General features: G+C 46.4%; 1 protein-coding gene across 1 annotated transcript in view; it reads right to left on the bottom strand.

Annotated features, from left to right (window-relative positions):
- The window catches only part of LOC144729123 (diamine oxidase [copper-containing]-like), a 36048-nt gene extending 22991 nt beyond the window's left edge, over window positions 1-13057 (bottom strand). The window contains exon 1 of the mRNA XM_078609083.1: window positions 12906-13057. The gene's annotated coding sequence lies outside the window, so the exon portion shown is untranslated. The remainder of the gene's footprint in view (window positions 1-12905) is intronic.
- Window positions 13058-18969: the final 5912 nt, after the last annotated feature.

The following is an 18969-nucleotide window of genomic DNA, read 5'->3' on the forward strand; positions in this document are numbered from 1 at the left end:
GGGAAAGGTCCTGGCAAGGATTATTCAACTTCGCTTTGCCAGGCACACTGAGGAGAGGCTTGCGGAGACTCAATGCGGTTTCAGGAAAGGGTGGTCCTGCACAGATGCCATACTTTCTGTCTGTCTGCTACAGCAGAGGTGTAGGGAATTCCAGCAACACCTACATCTCTGCTTTATTGACCTGGACAAGGCCTATGATACCATCACTAGGCCTGGGCTCTGGGTTGTTATTTGTGCTTTTGGAGTCCCTGACCCTCTGCTCATGATCATTAAGGACCTTCATGATGGTGAGCGGGCCGGGTAAAACTACGTGGCCGGGAGTCGGAGCCTATCCCTCTACACCTTGGGGTGCGCCAGGGATGTCCTCTGGCTCCCACATTATTTAACATCTATTTCGACCACGTCGCTCGTGAAGCCTGCAATAGCTGTACCGGAGGAATTTCCATCTGGTACAGATACAATGGGAGGCTGATCGATGCCCGCGTGTGGTCAAGGGATGGCCCTATTGCTCAACCATGTTACGTATGCCAATGATCTGGTAATTGCTGCTCAATCAGAGGAGGAGTTTGAGGCGCTGCTGCTGAACCTGGAGCTTGCCACTAAGAGGTGGGGTCTTACCATCAGCCCCACCAAAACTAAGCACCTGCCTGGATATTTTGTACCATCGGACACTCCACCCCATAACTCCCAATTGGTGATAGGGCAGTTGTGGAGAGAGTGGAGATTTTCCCATATCTGGGCAACGTGCTCATGACCGGCTCCGCTTTACCAGCAGAGGTCTCACTCCAAATCAGTCGAGCGGCATTATCTTTCATCAGTTGCGTAACGCTGTGTGGAAGCTACCTGTTCTGTCGCTTCGCACGAAGCTTCAGGTCTTCTTGGCCTAGCTCTGCCCCCTCCCACCCCCCATTGTCTACCACACTTGGAATGCGCCCCTCGCTCTCAGCTCCATCTCTATCCCGCGCTTTACTTCTACATTAGTATTGGCTGCCCCACCGATGCTGTTTACGCTGCACAGCTTTCCTCCTCGCAACTCGAATCCTCCGCCCACTCACAACTTTGGAAGCCCTTATAAGCAGTTGCATTTGGAGGTTTACCCCCTCTTTTCTCTCTGCCTGATGAAGACGGCTTTTGTTGCGATCGAAACGTCGTGGGTTTTTTGCTTTAATTTTTTGTATTTTATTTGTACCTTTTACATTTTATTTTATTAAAATAGTATTTTCTATCTACGTGACTTTACCGAAAGAACCAAAGAATATGGACCTCCCCCCCCCCGCCATTAATAATACTTAGCGGCTGACGTCACTTCACAGGGGGGGCGAGGCGCCTCCTCCCCCTCCTAGGCGTCATATTACAACCCTCACTACAAAGGCAGAACCCTCATGTCATGCGATCTCCTATTGAGACATCAAAGTAAGAAGGACGTCAAGATGAACAAGGGATTATAACCTTAAAATGAACTAAGTCTGTTTCACCGTGCCCTTATAAATTGCACACGCATTAATGCAATGAATATCACGTTGAGGTCTGCTTTTCGCTTGCAGGTTTCAGATTTAATGCAATACACCCGTCCCTGGACGGGCTATAGGCTAGTCAGAAATAATAGTACATTGTCACTGAAACCGAAAATACAATATAACAACAATCTATTTGAAAATAATGACACATTTGGACAATTAGCATTACAGTGTTGTACAATGTAATCATTTATATATAAACAAAGCAACAATGATGGATATAAATCCCTCAGATAGGAGAATGAATCACCACAATAGCAGCAGCAATGGATCTTTTTACACAGCTGTTCAGACAGCACTGGCCCGTGAATCTCAGTACACGATAATGCACAACACGTAGCAGCTATAAAACCTGAAACAACAAATTGTGATTATACTTGTAGCATTAATTTATCGGTTGCGTTCATGGTGGTAAAATGTACAAAGCTACATTATGTAAACGTTTCCGAAACACATGGTCGTGTAGCAAAAAAAAATGCTTGTGAGTCGCGTTAATGAGTTCTGTATCCTGGGTACATACAGTAAACGGCCTGGGGCCATGACGTGGTGTTATGCATCAAGAATAATGACTAAGAAACATCTATTCTTGATTGTTCTATAGAGTATACGAACATGGCCCAATCATCGAAAGCTTGAGAGACATGTAGGATGTATTTAGTTATAGATGTCAGTGAGATGACATAAATGCATCTTCTGACTGATATGACGTGTAACACTAACCCATTACCTCACTCTCATCGAACACTCAACAGAAATTCACTAATTCCCATAACATTACGCGGGCACTCAAGTTCATGTTGCGTAGCGATCGTGAATGGTTGAGTTACGTAAGTGAGGTTTAATGGAGCAGGAAGTCGGTTAATTGGAGGAAGGCTGGGAAATATATGGATACATGTTTAGCCTTGGGGACACAAGAGAGGATGTAATATAACGACTGATGGGGGGAACCTGGTTCGGGGATCTCGCTCATAGGATGGTCGCGAAGAGCTCGGCCCTAATCGAGGAGAGGAAAGGGTGCGTACTGACGAGTATTGGGGGAGAAGAGCGAGTTAGGGTAGCAGAGGAGATATGTCTTCCTGGTGTAATAATCATCATTTCGACTTGTGATGCACACGGTATTCGCTCACTCTCATAGAGAGAGATCGAATCAAGAGGCGCGAGGAACCGTGGGCACACTAGAAGGCAGCCACATGGTGATCCGACGCCAAAAACAGGTCCCTGCGGGGTGGGCTGGTAGGAACGAACACATGAATGGCTATAATAAAATGAAATGGCGGGGGTACGATACGAAGGGAGAGTTTGAGGCCTAGTTCTAGGCTTTAGGCCTAGCTGTAGGCTTTAGGCTGCTGTGAGTTAATTTTTTATTTAAATGTTTTAATTAAAAACTATTTCAGGGAATTATAAGGGAATGTTACACTTGTTTAGCCAGGAAAGCCTCACTGAGTCTAAAGGTTTTTGTAGGGTCCTGCCAAGTGTTTGCAGTAGGGGGCGATGTTGCTACACCTAATCGGACATCGGACTGACGGACGATATAATCTATTGTAGGCTGGTTCACTTCGTTCCTACCAGTATTAGCTCAAGCTCTGCGGTCATCCATATGTAATAATCCTTCAGGAGACGGCTTCGGAATCAGTCCTTTTATTTCCACTCCACAATACACTTTGCTCACTCACTCTCCGTTGCTGGCAGACAACGGAGAGAGGACAGACTACGCACTAAGTCCCCACCGCGCACGTGGCAACCCGAGCCCCCGTCTGCGCGTGACCCTGCTCTTGTCAGTTTCAGTCTGCTCCCGATCGTTCTCTCTCACTCGCTCTTAATACATTCGTCACGTGGTTCCCCCAGCCAATCGTTCATGGACAGCTTCGACCATTCTCGATGGTTCCCTGTCAATCCCGGGACCACGCCCCTCATCCGGCTCCCCATTAGCTGGGGCCTCGAATGGCTAGGCCAATCACTCCTGATGACCTGTCGTGATGACGCATGGGCCATGGTCCCTATCTCAACCCTTATTGGCTACAAGCAGGACCGGCAAGCCAATCCCCACGTGAACACTCTATGGCTGTTATTACATCACCCCCCCCCCCCCCCCGGTGAAAAAATTTAGCCGTCTCGGCTGGGAAAAGGGTGAAGAACCAATTCCGCAACATCTTATTAGGGCACCAAGGTGCGTTTAACAATTTGAGGGTGAACCGGCGTTCCCGCGCCTAACAACATGTAAAACAGTCACCCATAATAATTATAAAAAAATCACAACATACATTAGGGCGCCCCTGCAGCGCGGTAACGACAGGGAATCAGCGAACGATCAAACGTTAACGAAACGGAAGAGATTTCGACCGCGTACGCGACGCGGGACCCTCTCCGCTCCCAGCGCAAGGTCACTTTGCCTCCGGATGAACAGGAGGTGGCAGGCTCGAAGAAGAAGTCGGTTGTTGGTGCTTGGTCACGTCCAGGGCGGGCCCCGTTGGAGGGGGGGCAGCGGGGGCTTCCTCAGCCCTCAGAACCTGTTCATCTGCAGGAGGCACAACACAGTCCCCCCTGGGATCAACGGGCGTGTCAAGACGCGCAGTCGGCCCAGCAGAACCCGGCAGGTCAGCTATTGGAGATGAAGGACCGACACGCGCGTCAACATAGGGTTTAAGTCGCGAGGAATGAACATACCACCGACGTTTGCCGTATTGAACGCGGATACTTTGCGAGTTCCGAACATCTACGAGCGTCACAGGCCCCCGCCATGGCCTGTGCAATTTAGGGGATGTGCCCGCCGGTACCTGGGGGCAGTGGAGCCACGCCAGGTCTCCCACTGACCAAGGCATGCGAGTATGCGATCGACGCGCGTACCGTTCGTTCCTTGCCTGAGCACGAACCGTCGCACACCGGGCAGCCTCTCGCGCTTCCGTTACTCATTCAAGCGAGTCACGCACGTGGTCAGGCAGGGAGCGGGACGGTTGTTTACTCGGCGTACCCAGTTGCACATCGATGGGTGGAACATTTTCACGGCCATACATAAAAAAAAACGGTGAGTATCCCATGGACGTGTGCGGAACCATGCGGTATGCTGCCAAGACGCCTGGTATGTGCAAGTCCCAATCGGTTTGCTTCTCACTGACCGTGTGACAAAGCATAGCGGAAAGGGTACGGTTGAATCGTTCCACCATACCATCTGTTTGTGGATGGTATGGGGAGGTGCGAACTTTCTTTGTACCTAGCGCGTCACAAACTTCCCTAAGCAATTTAGAGGAGAAATTCCGGCCTTGATCTGTGAGCAGCCTTTCAGGTGCCCCCTTGTCCATGACATACCCGTTCAAGAAAGCGTCGGTGATGGACGCTGCCGTTTGGTCGGGCAGAGGCCAGGCCATTGGCCATCGAGAAAAATATTCCACCCCGACCAGAAGGTATTTATTGCCCCTAGCCGACGGGGGAAACGGCCCCAGAATGTCGAGAGCCACTAATTCGTTGATACGGGACACTTCAATGGAACGCAACGGTGGTACATAGTGGTTCCGAGGCGGCTTCCTTTTCGCACAGTCATGGCACGAGCGGACAAAATCATTGATGTCCGCCGTCATACCGGCCCAGAAAAAATCCTTTTGCATCGCGGCCACAGTCTTTTGGACGCCGAGGTGCATCAACTTATCAGCGTGCAGAGCACGGAGCAGGTTGTAGCGAAGCGAAGTAGGCACCACCAAGCGTGGTCGGTCAGACACCCCGTCGGTACACATTAGCAATCCCGACTTACCCCGGAACATCTGCCACTTCCAGCCCGCCAATTGCGATTTCTGTTTCCCAACCAATTTACGTAGCGGAGACAGCGAGGCATCGGCCTCCTGCTCGCGCAACCAGACCGCGTGCGGCAGCCGTAAGGTATCATCGGTGTCCACCGACACCTGCTGGTCCTCCTCTTTCGCTTTCGCCCCTGCGTCGTCCTCATTCGCTATCGCCCCCAAAACCGGGCAGGGCGAAGTGGGCGGTGCGGCGCAGCGGTGCGTGCCCGTCAGGCAAGTGCACGGAGGAACGGGCGGCAGCCTTGAGAGCGCATCAGCGTTCGCATGACGGGCCCCCTTTCGGTATGTTATATCGAAGGAAAATTCCTGTAACGATTCCAACCACCGGGCCAATTGGCCTGACGGCTGATCCAATTTGAGGGAATATTGCAAAGCCGCATGATCAGTGCGGACCAGGAATTCCCGTCCATACAGGTACGGTCGGTACAATCGAACAAAATGGACAATTGCCAAAAGTTCCCGCCTTGTCACGCAATATCGCGTTTCCGCAGGGGACAGAACCCTGCTGCCATACGCCACCACCCTCTCAACCCCGTCCTTACGTTGCGATATCACTAGCATCCGTATCAAGGATGAACGGCTGTGAAAAATCTGGGTAATCTAACGTAGGCGCCGTGGCGAGGTGGTCCCGAAGTGCCATAAAGGAACTTTCTTCCTCCGCCCCCCATTTAAACCTTTGATTTTTGCCAGTCAGAACGTGTAATGGTTTTGCCAACGTCGCAAAGTTCTTAACGAAGCGGCAATAATAGGAAGCGAATCCAATAAACCGCCGAACATCACCCACTGAAGTGGGTGTGGGCCACTCACGTTCACACTTCGTTTTCAGAGGGTCAGTGGATACACCGTCCGAACTGACAATATGACCCATGTAACGGACGGAGTGTTGCAGGAGGTGGCATTTCCTCGGTTTAAACTTAAGGTCAGCCGCACGCATTCTTTGAAAAACTGTCTCAAGGCGTTGGAGATGTTCCTCGAACGTGCGGCTAAAGACAATTATATCGTCTAGATATATGAGGCACGTTTCCCACTGCAGTCCCGCCAACACCAATTCCATGAGCCGCTGAAACGTGGCCGGAGCCGCGTTCAGGCCCATCGGCAACCGATTAAATTCAAAGAGGCCTTGCGGCATGCGGAATGCCGTTTTGGGTTTTGACTCGTCATCGAGGGGAAGCTGCCAGAAGCCCGAGGACAGGTCAAGGGTGGAAAAGAATTTAGCACCCGATAAAGCATCCAATGAGTCATCCATCCTCGGTAAGGGGTACGCGTCCGCTACCGAGATTTTGTTCAACCGGCGGAAATCAACGCAAAACCTCGTACCACCATCTTTTTTCTTAACCAAAACGACGGGCGCGCCCCAAGGACTATTGGATGGCGAGATAATATCCGCCGCCAGCAATTCATCTACCGCCCCACGCACGTGTTCCCTTTCCGCCGGGCTCATGCGGTGAGGGTGCATACAGACAGGCGGCGACGCACCGGTTTCAATATGGTGCGACAAAAGCGATGTGCGTCCGAGGTCCAAATCATTTCTGCTGAACACATCAGCGTACTGCAGCAACAGCGAACGCAAGGCGTTCCTATGTTCATTTGACAAGGAAGAATTCTCTCCGCATAAATCCGCGATCCAGCGTTCTTGTGAACGATCATGCGGAGGCCCATCCGCGGGCATCCGAGCGCGCGGCGGTTTTTCACAAGAGGCGAAATCGGTAGTGGCGTGAGCCAGCACCGATCCCTCCGGAACAACAACGCGAACAGGTCCCCCATTCAAGACCTGTATGAAAGGTGCCTGACCTGGGCACACAATCGTTTGTGCCGCCGCCAAAGAAAAAGATTTTGATACGGAATTCGATGGGGATAATAGCACGCCTTTCGCACCCCTTCCCATTTGAAGTGGTTTTTGGTAACGTAGCGGAATAAGTATTTGCGCTCCCGATGGAACCTCCACCGTTGCCGCAACTACAGCAGTAACTGCGTTACCTGTAGGCGCCTTGGCCAGCAGGGAAGGCAGGAACGCCATCCTACGACCCCCCGGCATTTCCAAACAGTCCTGGTCGACCCGTATTCGCAACGGCATCCGGCGCAGGAAATCCGTACCCAACAAGCATGGAACAGCTAGCGAGCGAGAAATTAACATAGGTCCTGCGGCGGTAATATTTCCGATAGCGATGCTCACATCCACCTGTCCGCAGATACCCATGCTCCCCCCATTGGCGGCAACACACGCATCATTAACCTTACGTATTCTCGACGCAGGAATGGACAACAAATGAAAAATTACATCCGAAATGATGGTAGCCGATGCGCCAGTGTCCACCAAGATACGGACGTCAACGCCGTCGATGGTACCGCGTACCGTCGACGAGCCCGACGCCGCAGCCACAATCCTGCGAGCCAATTTCTTCCACTGTGTAGCAGAGCGTGTCAATGGAGCAGGAGAAGTAAAATTACCCTTAGGAGTGTAAGAATGAGTGCAAGTGGATGAGTGATGTGACACGACCTGCCGGGTGTCCGATTTGTGCCGACTCGCCCGAAGTTGTTGCAGCTCCGCGGCAGGTAGAGGAGATGGAGGTCCCCTTGGCAGAGGAGGCGACAGCAAAGGTCGGCAGCGGCAGTCACGGGCGAAGTGGCCCCGTCTGCCGCACTTAAAACACGCGGCCGACGTCGGCCGGTGGTCGGACGACCCGGCCCTCGCACGCGGTCGGCCCGTGTAGTCGCCCCGCTGTTCGCGCAGCCGCCGGCCTGGAATCCTATGCGGGACAGCAGCAGCCAGCATGTCGTCGTCGCCCGAGTCGTCGGAGCAGTGGACAACCAATCGCGGAGACCACCCCAGAGGCGGCCCGTCGATCTCGGGTTTCCCCGTCCACGCCGCCATCTGGTCCCACCGCTTGATATTAAACTTAGCGTCCAGGCAGCGCGCCACCCACCGCGATGAAAGCGGTTCGTGGCCGCACACTGGTAGAGAGATGTTGAGCTCCTGAGACAACTCCGGCATGCGGGAAAGGATGAGAGGATCCAAATGCTTGGCCGTTGCGTCGGGGTAGGCGGCCATGGCCATCGCCATCAACGCCCCCCGATAGGCCAACGGCGATTCCTCCGGTGCCCGGCGACGCGACATAAATTTTCTGGTGGCCGATGTCGGCGGGTCGTAAAATTCCGCCATCTCTGTGAACGCATCCCGCAGTGTCTTCTTCTTGGACGCCGGGATGGAGCGGAAGACTCCCAGAGACACATCATCGAGCAGCGTAGGTAGCGCTCCCAGCGCTTCTTCCTCCGTCCAGTTGACAGATCTAAAAGCTGACTCGAAGCGCCACGTAAAAGCACTCCAATCGCCCCCGGCGATAAATTATTTTATTTGTGGAAGGCAATGTCCGCGGTGGCAGGCGCGTGCCGCGGGCGTCTCCGGCCGCCGTTCCCGCTCTCCGCTCGGTGCAGACAAAATGGCGGCCGCATGGTGGTAGGCGTGCCCAAAATGGCGGCCGACGACTCTGGCGCAGCCACCCCACCCAAGACGACGGCGTCCTCCCGCGTGGCAGGAGCAATGGCGGGTCCCGCTTCCATAGCAGGACCCCTTCCCGCGGCGTCCAGCTGATCGGCGATCTGGCGACCCACGGCTGGTGAGGACGCCACCGCGGTCACCAGGCTTAGCAGAATTGCGCGCAACGACTCAATCTGCTCCGCCATCAGCCGCCATTCGTCTCTCGGTCCTGCGGTGGTCGCATCCTCCCCCGGTCGACGCTGAGAGGCGTCGAGGCGAACGTCGTCAGCCGGCGGCACCAGGGCTGTAGCTCCCAACAGCTCATCTTCATCCGTCTCGACCTCTTCCTCCGACAGAGGCACGGGCAGGTTCTTTTTTCTGAGGTGCTTAGACATCTTGACGATCGTCCAAACAGTCGCAGAATTACTTCTGACACCAGTGTAATAATCCTTCAGGAGACGGCTTCGGAATCAGTCCTTTTATTTCCACTCCACAATACACTTTGCTCACTCACTCTCCGTTGCTGGCAGACAACGGAGAGATGACAGACTACGCACTAAGTCCCCACCGCGCACGTGGCAACCCGAGCCCCCGTCCGCGCGTGACCCTGCTCTTGTCAGTTTCAGTCTGCTCCCGATCGATCTCTCTCACTCGCTCTTAATACCTTCGTCACGTGGTTCCCCCAGCCAATCGTTCATGGACAGCTTCGACCATTCTCGATGGTTCCCTGTCAATCCCGGGACCACGCCCCTCATCCGGCTCCCCATTAGCTGGGGCCCCGAATGGCTAGGCCAATCACTCCTGATGACCTGTCGTGATGACGCATGGGCCATGGTCCCTATCTCAACCCTTATTGGCTACAAGCAGGACCGGCAAGCCAATCCCCACGTGAACCCTCTATGGCTGTTATTACACATATATGAAGGCGTTATTGGACAATTAATGAGCGTTTACATGTGGGAGGAAACTAGAGCACTGGATAAAACCCATACAGACAATAGGTGGAGTCCATATTTTAGCTGTACTGCTTGCTACTGACGACCCAGGGTATTCCTCCTTGATGCCCACGGGAAGGGAATTTCACAAACATTTTTTGAGATCCACCAACCCTCGCCTCCACTGCTGGATCACAGGCATGCATGCCCACCACCGCCCTAAGAGGAGTGAGGATGCTAGTAGATATACCTGCCATAGAGTAATGTGAGTGACAGGTGAAAAGTTACGTTGATTCGAGTACTATGAGAAGAGATGTGACAGCCCACTTCATATGGACAGGTCGAGGGAGATTCGCGAGACCGTGAATAGAGTTAACAGAGTGTGCTGACATAATCGATATGGCTTGGGGGCAGCTACATTTGGTGGTAATGAAGAGTGATAATGACCTAACTTAGCGAAAATACAGTATGTAGATTTAACTCCCTATTTACTGTTGTACTAAATATATATAATAACATTTTTTGTATAATGGTTATTTATGTAGTGTATTGGAGAATGTAATAATGCAAAATGCTCTTGTAAACACATTTTTAGGAGAGTCTCATATTAGCCAACCACTGCTGCCTTCTTACAGCAGGAGTCAAAAAAAATAACCCTCAAATATTCAGAAAATTCCTTCAGTGGAGCATCCGTCGTTGACAGCTCCTCCCAAAATCTGTGCCACATAGCGTTGGCAGTAGATGAGGTTAATTTATCATACTTTATTTTAACTTTGCTGTACTTTGAAAGCACAATGCGTTTCAAAGAAGGTGCCAGATTCATTGCAATGTGAATTCTATTATCTATTTATTTAAACACTGGGTCAGTCTGAAAAAAATATTTGCTTTTTTTAGACTTTATAATCCAGTAGTTTCCCCCCTAATCTGGGAATTTGTTCATTGTTTAATGGAATCTCGCGTCTAATTCCTGCCGTAATTGGTGGCATATCGCACCGGCGCACCATTTCCACAGGACTAATCATCGTGGTGCACCCCAGATTATGAGATCCGCGATATGGTCCCTCCCATATCACCGAGGATTACTGGGATTTTGATGTACGATCTATTCTGCTGAACTACGTATGACCGCACATTAATTGGCTGAAAGCGTATTCATTTAGAGAAAACCGCAGAGTCTAGACAATTGTGGGTGCAGACTCACTGCTTGGCTGCCTTTCAGGTTGTCTGTGGTTTCTCGACAATTGGTAGATGCAATTTACGTGAATCACACGAGATAAAATAAACCAATCAACAGTATTATTACAGTTAAGTGTGGAGGGGCTCATGGCGCTTGGTCGGCCTCGTGGAATCACCATTATAACAGATTATGGATTTTTATGTACTCCGTTTCAATGGAGTTAATGATTGATATCTAAGCAATGATAGGTCAGGAAAGATGTCTCAATAAACTCCCCAAAAAGTGCATCTCTCGATCCTTTATTTTCCAGCATTTCTCCCATTGTAGTTACCAGACTCCATGCATCAACATTTGTGTCACATCGTTTTGGTTTATAGCGCCTAGTGCGAACCTCTGCTCCCCACCCCAACTCAACAGTGCTGTACTATGCAATGATCACAACACACTTTGGTGTGTCCTCATACACTGATGGATGAAGGGCCTTGGGCAGGGGTCAGAAATCTGCAGCTCCGGAGCCGCATGATGCTCTTTAAGGACTGCTTCGTGACCTTATTTATTAAGGGTCACCGTCTCGTATTCAGATACACTGCGGTTCCTGAAATATTGTGGGTTTTTCTACGATTTCGAAAAAAATGGCTGCTCTTGTTATTTTGGTTGCCGATCCCAGGTGATGGGAGTTACCTGACCATACTTCACCACACTGGTCAGTGCGGGTTGTTAAATGGGGGAGGACGAAGACTGGTTTATATATCATCACTGATGTTAGCTATACAGCCATTTTGTCAATCCACTGCTGGATGAAGGCCTCCTCACTTCCTTCAACTGAGAATCCCCAAACTGTAGACCCTATCTGTGAACATACTCTTTGGTTATTTTGGTAACGACGTTTCGATCGCAACACAAGCAACCGTCATCGGGTGAAACAAACACAGCAGGAGAACTACTATCTGTGAACATTTTGTATTGACAAACCTATCAGAACCACCGCACCTTTAAATACTTCTGAAAACATTAAAGGCAGGTTTTTTTGTATTATCAGATCTCATTTATAAATCACAATGTGACAAAGCCGCCATTTATAAACATGCGGTTCCATTATTTAACAAAAGTAACATTGCCTTTTTTTTTTAAAACATGTATACCTGATTAAGTGCACTTAGTACCACATGCCTTGTTGAGTTTTTAGCACACTGAGCGGAGAGCTTTGAGCCGTTGCATAACACTCAACCTTCAGTTCCTGCTACTGCAGCGGTTTCAATAGAACAGCAACTTGACATATAAGACCACTGCAATTGTAAACACAATCATGGTCAGTATGCCCCGCTCTGTTTACAAACACATCCACACAGCACACGACTTGTGTGTTGAGATCCCTGCAGCAGCAACAGCGACACAAACAAGCCCGTTCCACTCGAAACGCCACTGCGACTAATTCAAAGCACATCCTCTCACACGAGTAATCTTTTGAATTGTATTATTTGCTCTACTTCACAGCCCCCTTCGTCAATCCACCGCCGAGTGACGGTCTACCATACGACGCGTCAGTCATGCGGGATTGTTTGAACATACTTCAACCATGCTGGCGCAGTACGTGTTGGTGAATAAAATTCGGGGTTTGGGGGCGATGGAGGTGGGTGGGGGGGAAGTAGAACCAATTTAAATAGCACTTGCCTCAGATGTTAGCTGTTGCAATTGACGCGGAAACCTGGTGCGCAAACATGGTTACCATCATCATCATCGATCCACGCAGACCTCCGAATGACTTCCACCCAATGATCTCGCGACGCGTCCCTTATTTTCACACGATAATAATAATCACGTGGAATGAACGGAATGTTAAATAAACACATTTTACACACGGTGATCAAACAAAACAAAAAACCCCCACCATATATTTCACGTCGTAAACACCAAACACTATTATACTCTCCCTCGAGACGATCACCTATAGTTATTACACGCTGTGACTGTCAGGCCGGTGTGTGTGAGTGAGTGCGAGCGATTGCTGCTCACCCGAGTCGGATTTTTTTTTGGTCCACGCGCTTGTCCCAACTCACTCAATCGCAGTGCGCCGAGCGGCCGCGCGTTCAGCAAAATGTTCACATCCACGGCGTGACGTCACAACGCAATCACACCACACCCATCCCGCCTCGAGGTGAATATTTATTATTCTTGGTTCTTTCGGTAAAGTCACGTAGATAGAAAAATGTGGAAAGAAAATAAAAGTAAATAAAAAAATTTTTTATTATTATTTTCATATAAATAAAGTTGTTTTTCTTTTCTTTAATTTATTTTTATTATATCTACGTGACTTCATCGAAAGAACCAAGAATATGAATTCCTGCAGTCACAAAAATTTTAAGTGAAGATTTCTCTCCTGGACAGCAATTTTCAGACCTTATGTCCTCGCTCGATAGTTCGTGGAATTCTGTCGGGAATGCAGGCATAAGGTACTGACCACGAGAGTACTAGGCACGCCTATCCATCATCCTAATATATTATAGTACAATCTCTGGCTTATAATGCTGTGAACCTTTTCTTTTTCAATTCTATAGAAAAAATGAAGCAAAATAGGTGCAGCGTGCTGAAATAATCCCCTGAATGGCGTTCGCAACGATGATGCCTGAAAATAATCAGTGCCAATTGGAGTACAGAATGAGATGGAAAAACTCCGCAAGGCCTGTCAGTCCAAAAAAAGCGTGGTGATGTGGATATGTATCATGCTGCCTATTTAACATCCTGCAGCAACGTGTCCATAACGAGTGGGTGTGTTACTGCTTTGGGCTGACTTTCGTTTCTTTGCTCAACTTGCGCAAAACAAAATTCATGCACAATGAGTCTTATTGGCTGAGTAGGCCTAACTTCTCTCATAAATTGAGTTTAATTAGCTAAATGTTCTTTTAAATCTTAAATATGCCATGTCTATTATTTGTCAAATGATTGTGGGAGGGATATAACCTGGTATTCAGGATAAATTATTAAATAAAGAATAAATAATGAAAAACATAATAATAATAATAATAATAATACGGGTTTCACCCTTTTTTCCCTTTTTTTTCCAGAGGACGCCAAAAGGCGTACAGCTCAAAGACAATGCAACTTTCAAAGTAATGAGGGCTCGGGGTAAGCATCTACATCATTAGACCTCCTTTGCCAGTACCAAAGTATAATACTAGGGTTTTTTCCTTTTTTCTGGCAATAAAACTGAAACCTTTTTACAAGGAATCTTGTGTGCATTAACCACACTATTTGTGGTCAAAATGTAAACAAAAAACACACTGAGTGGGTGGAATGTGTTTTTTGTTTACATTTTGACAAGTATTGTGGTTAATGCACACATGCTTCCTTGTAAAAAGTTTTCAGTTTTTTTGCCAGAAAAAAAGGGGGAAAACCCCTATCATTATACTTTGCTACTGGCAAAGGAGGTCTAATTATGAAAAACATCATGCCAATGTGCCTTAAGAATAGCGTTTTCAATCGATGCATGTTGCCAGCTATGACATAAATCATAAATGTGGTGACTACCAAAATATTTAATAAAAGTAGAAAAGTGCACAAACAAGTGTGTATAGATGCATGGTGGGAATTACAATGAGAGACAGACGTCAGTTGGAGGATATCTGGTGGCGCACTAAGGCATCACTTGCTTGCGCTTAGAGGGTATTGTCGCGTTGACACTGAAGGAGGATAAGTTTCTGACTTGTGGGCAGGTCTTAGTTTTGTGGCGTGTATGCACGTGTACTGTTTGATATGTTGCAACAAGCGTAGAGCTGAATGTTATTCCCACATACTGGTTGATACTTTGACGTTATTAAATATTATATACTGCATTATACAATTCTTAGTCTGTTTCCTCCTGGCGAGATGTATGTGTGTTGAACTTCTTTCGCACCGTCCATTGCCAACCCTGCTAATCGGACGTGGGTCTATGTACTTTGGGATGTGAGGTTTTGAAATTTCAAATAAAAAATAGCATACCCCTGGAAAACGAAACAGCGAGAATCATGATTCAATTAAAGTTATTGTTAATCGTATGGCTGATGTTGATGTAGAACAACAACTATAATTTTATATTGACGTGGTTGAGCCGCTATTATATCAGGAGTAGCGGAGTGTATCACTGAGGTGCCTCCTTTGCATTTGTGAATCGGGCTTTTAGTTGCTATATGTTCCATGGTTCTGTTCTGGGTGATGACAGTCGCACACTGGGGAGTTTACATTTTTAATTTGTGCATTGAGTATTCACGTCTGCCGTGGTTTGTGCCAATACTGTTTAGCGTTGCCCATAAGCTTTGTTGAAATCAAAGCCAGAGATTAAATTATTAAGACCTACCAACATCACAATACGGATAGAGTACTTAATGTTTTTCAACCTGTATTTATCCTCAGCTATAGGTTAAAACACCATATTTACTTAAGAAAACTAAATAGGCTTGGGCAGGTCACGTTGCGAGACGAGATGATAGCCAATTATTCAAGATAAATAAGTGGTAGCATAAGGAATTGAACGCATCGGAGAAGACATCAACTGAGTAGATGGAGCAATGAAATCAGCTCGAGCACAGCTGCCTGGATGGATTTCTGCATTGCCTGAGCATGAGAGATGGCAGTGGCTTGAGTAGGTCTTCATTCAGCGGTGAATTGATCATGGCTGATGATGATGATAATGAGAGTGTCATTAATTCCATGATTGATTTCTTTTGGGTTAGATTCATATAGGTATTATTTCAATTTGAGCTATAACCCTCCAAAACTCGACGAAGCCAAACACATCAAGTTGTTGTGTGGACACGTGCGCGAATTGATTTGGTTTCTTTCAGAAAACTGGTACGTTGCAAAGCAATAAAAAAAAATTGACAGTTTTATACTACGTTTAACTCAGTGCCATCCAGTTCCACTGCTGGATTATTTTTTTCCGCCTGAGGACGACCGCTTGTGTTGCGATCGAAACGTCGTGATATATTATTTTTTGTTTTATTTTATTTTATTGGAGTTAGTCTGATAATAATCACTACACGTGATTATTATGGGAATGGCTGGCAAAAGTTGTGTTTTTGCAGAGTGGTCGATGATTAAGGGTACTTTACATATGATTACAAAACATCACTACAACGTTAATTGTCCCCAGCATGATTTTATACATTAATCAACGGGTGGGGACTCACAGACTTCATGCACAAAGACAAAGGTCAAGAGAATGTTACCCATAACATTTCTTCATTTTACGAAAGTTTTCGCAACGACCAATTCCAAAAATTAGTCAAGGAAAGACAGTTAATAATTTGTTTAAAATCCTTAAGATTATCATGGTAAATAATTAATTGGTCAAGATATTTAGTTTACGAAGGTCTTAACAGAAAAGTCGTAATTATCTCGCTATCCATACCGTAGCAGCCCTTTTATAAATCACTGCTGGATGAGGGCCTGTCCATGCCATACGGTTTGTGAGGGTTGTTTGACCATTCTTCACCACCACACTCAGTTTGGGCTCTGAAGGCAGGGGGCATAGATATGGGAGCATACAAATAGAGTGTAACAAGTCAATTCCTGATTGAAACGAACTCATGACCTTCCAATTTAAAAATACACTCTCATAGGTAGTGGGACGCATCTCATTATTGTTCCAAGGTTTTTTACTGTATTGGGGGATACTTTTTAAGGCCGTGAACTGCAGAAAAACGATTTATCATGACATTCAGCAATGTAACTGCATCGGTGCAAGGTCATACTGAAGTGAATGACACAGCGGGCATTTTTAAAGAAAAAAGCTGACGAAACAATGTTATAAATTCTGCACCCTGACACATATCCACAGATATGGATAGCGATATGACCTTTAAACTATTGATTCGGTTATTTGGATCATGTTTTGCTAATTCCACTGATCTACATTGGAATTCTAAGTTTATTATTAACAATGAATATAAAAAAATCACAAGTTTCTCGGTCAAACATGTCCAAATGGTATTTGTTCCAAATGTTGTCCTGGATGGGCATAAGGCACCTTGCAAAACTAATCTTCACAGATCAGATTGATTGACAAGGATTCCTAAAACAAATTCAAATATTTAATAAATGTACAGTTTAATAATTATTAACCCTCAATCAACAATGAGACATAGCAGTGTCAAGTTAATCAGTTATGTAAAAAAATAAAATCGAAGCTCTAAGACATGTTTTGGAAAGAGATCAGTTTTAAGTTAATAAACGTTAGTCACTTTGTTTGTCAGTGTGCCTGTAACTGTGACTAACTCTATTGCAAACCGGCCAAATTGATCCAGGGGTGTCCAGTAACCTTGAGGCGAAACGAACAAAATAACAACAGAGTTTGCAAATATGTCAACGTGTTTTGCACTGACACCTGCCCGTTACCTTCCATACAGCCAAATGCATACTTTAGAATACAAACTCACATTCAAAGCATTGCATAATTAATACCTTTGCATGATGTTTTTAATATATAACGATCCTAACTTTATCCTGTAAATTAGACAATACGTTTCAAAATCATGAACAAATAAAAACAAAAGTGTACTGGACCTTGGAGATATTCTTAAATCAACCGAGTACAAATAAATGTGTAAGTTATTTTATTTTTGATGCGCAATATACCTGAATTAGAAAAAGCATACAGTGTTAATGTTTATTCATATGCAAAGCCATTTGAGTATCTAATTAAAATCGAATGTATGCCTACAATCTAAATAGTATCTGCTGTTTTAATTAAGTCAATATTAGTTTTGGTTCATGTTTAAATATTTCAAAATTAAGCCTGTGAAGACATTGCTTGAAATTTTCAATCGCAGTCAAAAGCAGTCTTTTGATTTTTATTAATCAAGTATTTAAACAGTGGTGTAAATACTATATAATTGCTGTGGGGGAAATACAAAACACTGAAATTGCAAATCTAAAACTTTGTATTGTACTGAATTATCTCATTTATAAAATGTCGTAGAGGCAACACTAGATGGCGCTATGGTGAATAGAATTGTCAGTCAAAGCCATTGTTATTTCTCTACTTCGGCTTAACTTTGAGAAGACATGTGTGTGTCCATCTTTATTGTTAAAATCAGTGTTACCATGTTCAGGTAAGTGGTTGGTGGTGCTATTCTGTAGCCAATTCCTGTCCGATGTTAATTTAGTCATAATTTGTATTTATTTACTATAGTTAGTCTTAGCCGAGTCGATGAGAACCTGTGAATTTTAGTCAAGTCTCAGGATATAGAGATTATGTAGTCGTTCTCCAGGTCGATGTAACTAAAGCAGTCACATAAACCGGTGTGAGGGGCATGCAATTTATTCCTGCCCAATATTATCAGATAATATTTTAATCTATATAACCAACTGCCATGTTTGGTCTTACTCAGTGTACTGCTGTCTCGAATAATGTTACTAATTTATCGTAGTCGTGTTTCATACGAATTAATTTAATCGACATCATAGTCAATGAGGCTTTGCTTTTTGGTGGGCAGAAGTTGCAGCAATCGTCATTCTTGATGATTTATATCCACTCATAGTCATTGATAACTGAAAAAAAAATACTTGCCAAATATTATCATTACCAACTTGGATAAAATAATATGACACTCTAGATTTGAAGTTTTCGTGACTGCAGGGTTCCATACTCTTTGGTTCATTCGGTAAAGTCACGTAGGTATAATGATTGCTTGTGTTGCAATCGAAACGTCGTGATTTAATTTATTTCATATCTACGTGACTTTACCAAAAGAACCAAAGAGTATAATATAACACTGCTCTTGTTGGGTTGTAACTATGCATGGATTCATACATTCTTACGCTCATGTATTGGGGTGTCACCTGGACACATCATAATCGAGCATGATCAAGGATGGTGACGATGCAGCCTCCGGCCCTAGGGGGCAGCACTGGCCATGGTGCGTCCAGGTCCTGGCAATGCAGCGTATGGCTTTGTGGCAACCGCATCTCTCGAGTGTAATTTATCCTGCCTCATACTCTTTGGTATTTTCGGTAAAGTCACGTAGGTAAAAAAAATAATAAATTAAATCACGTTTCGTCGTGATTTCGTTGCTCGGGGTACACAACGCTACCTCCCAGC

Source organism: Lampetra planeri, chromosome 2 (genome assembly GCF_965212315.1).
Source record: "Lampetra planeri chromosome 2, kcLamPlan1.2.h2, whole genome shotgun sequence".
NCBI lineage: Eukaryota > Metazoa > Chordata > Hyperoartia > Petromyzontiformes > Petromyzontidae > Lampetra > Lampetra planeri.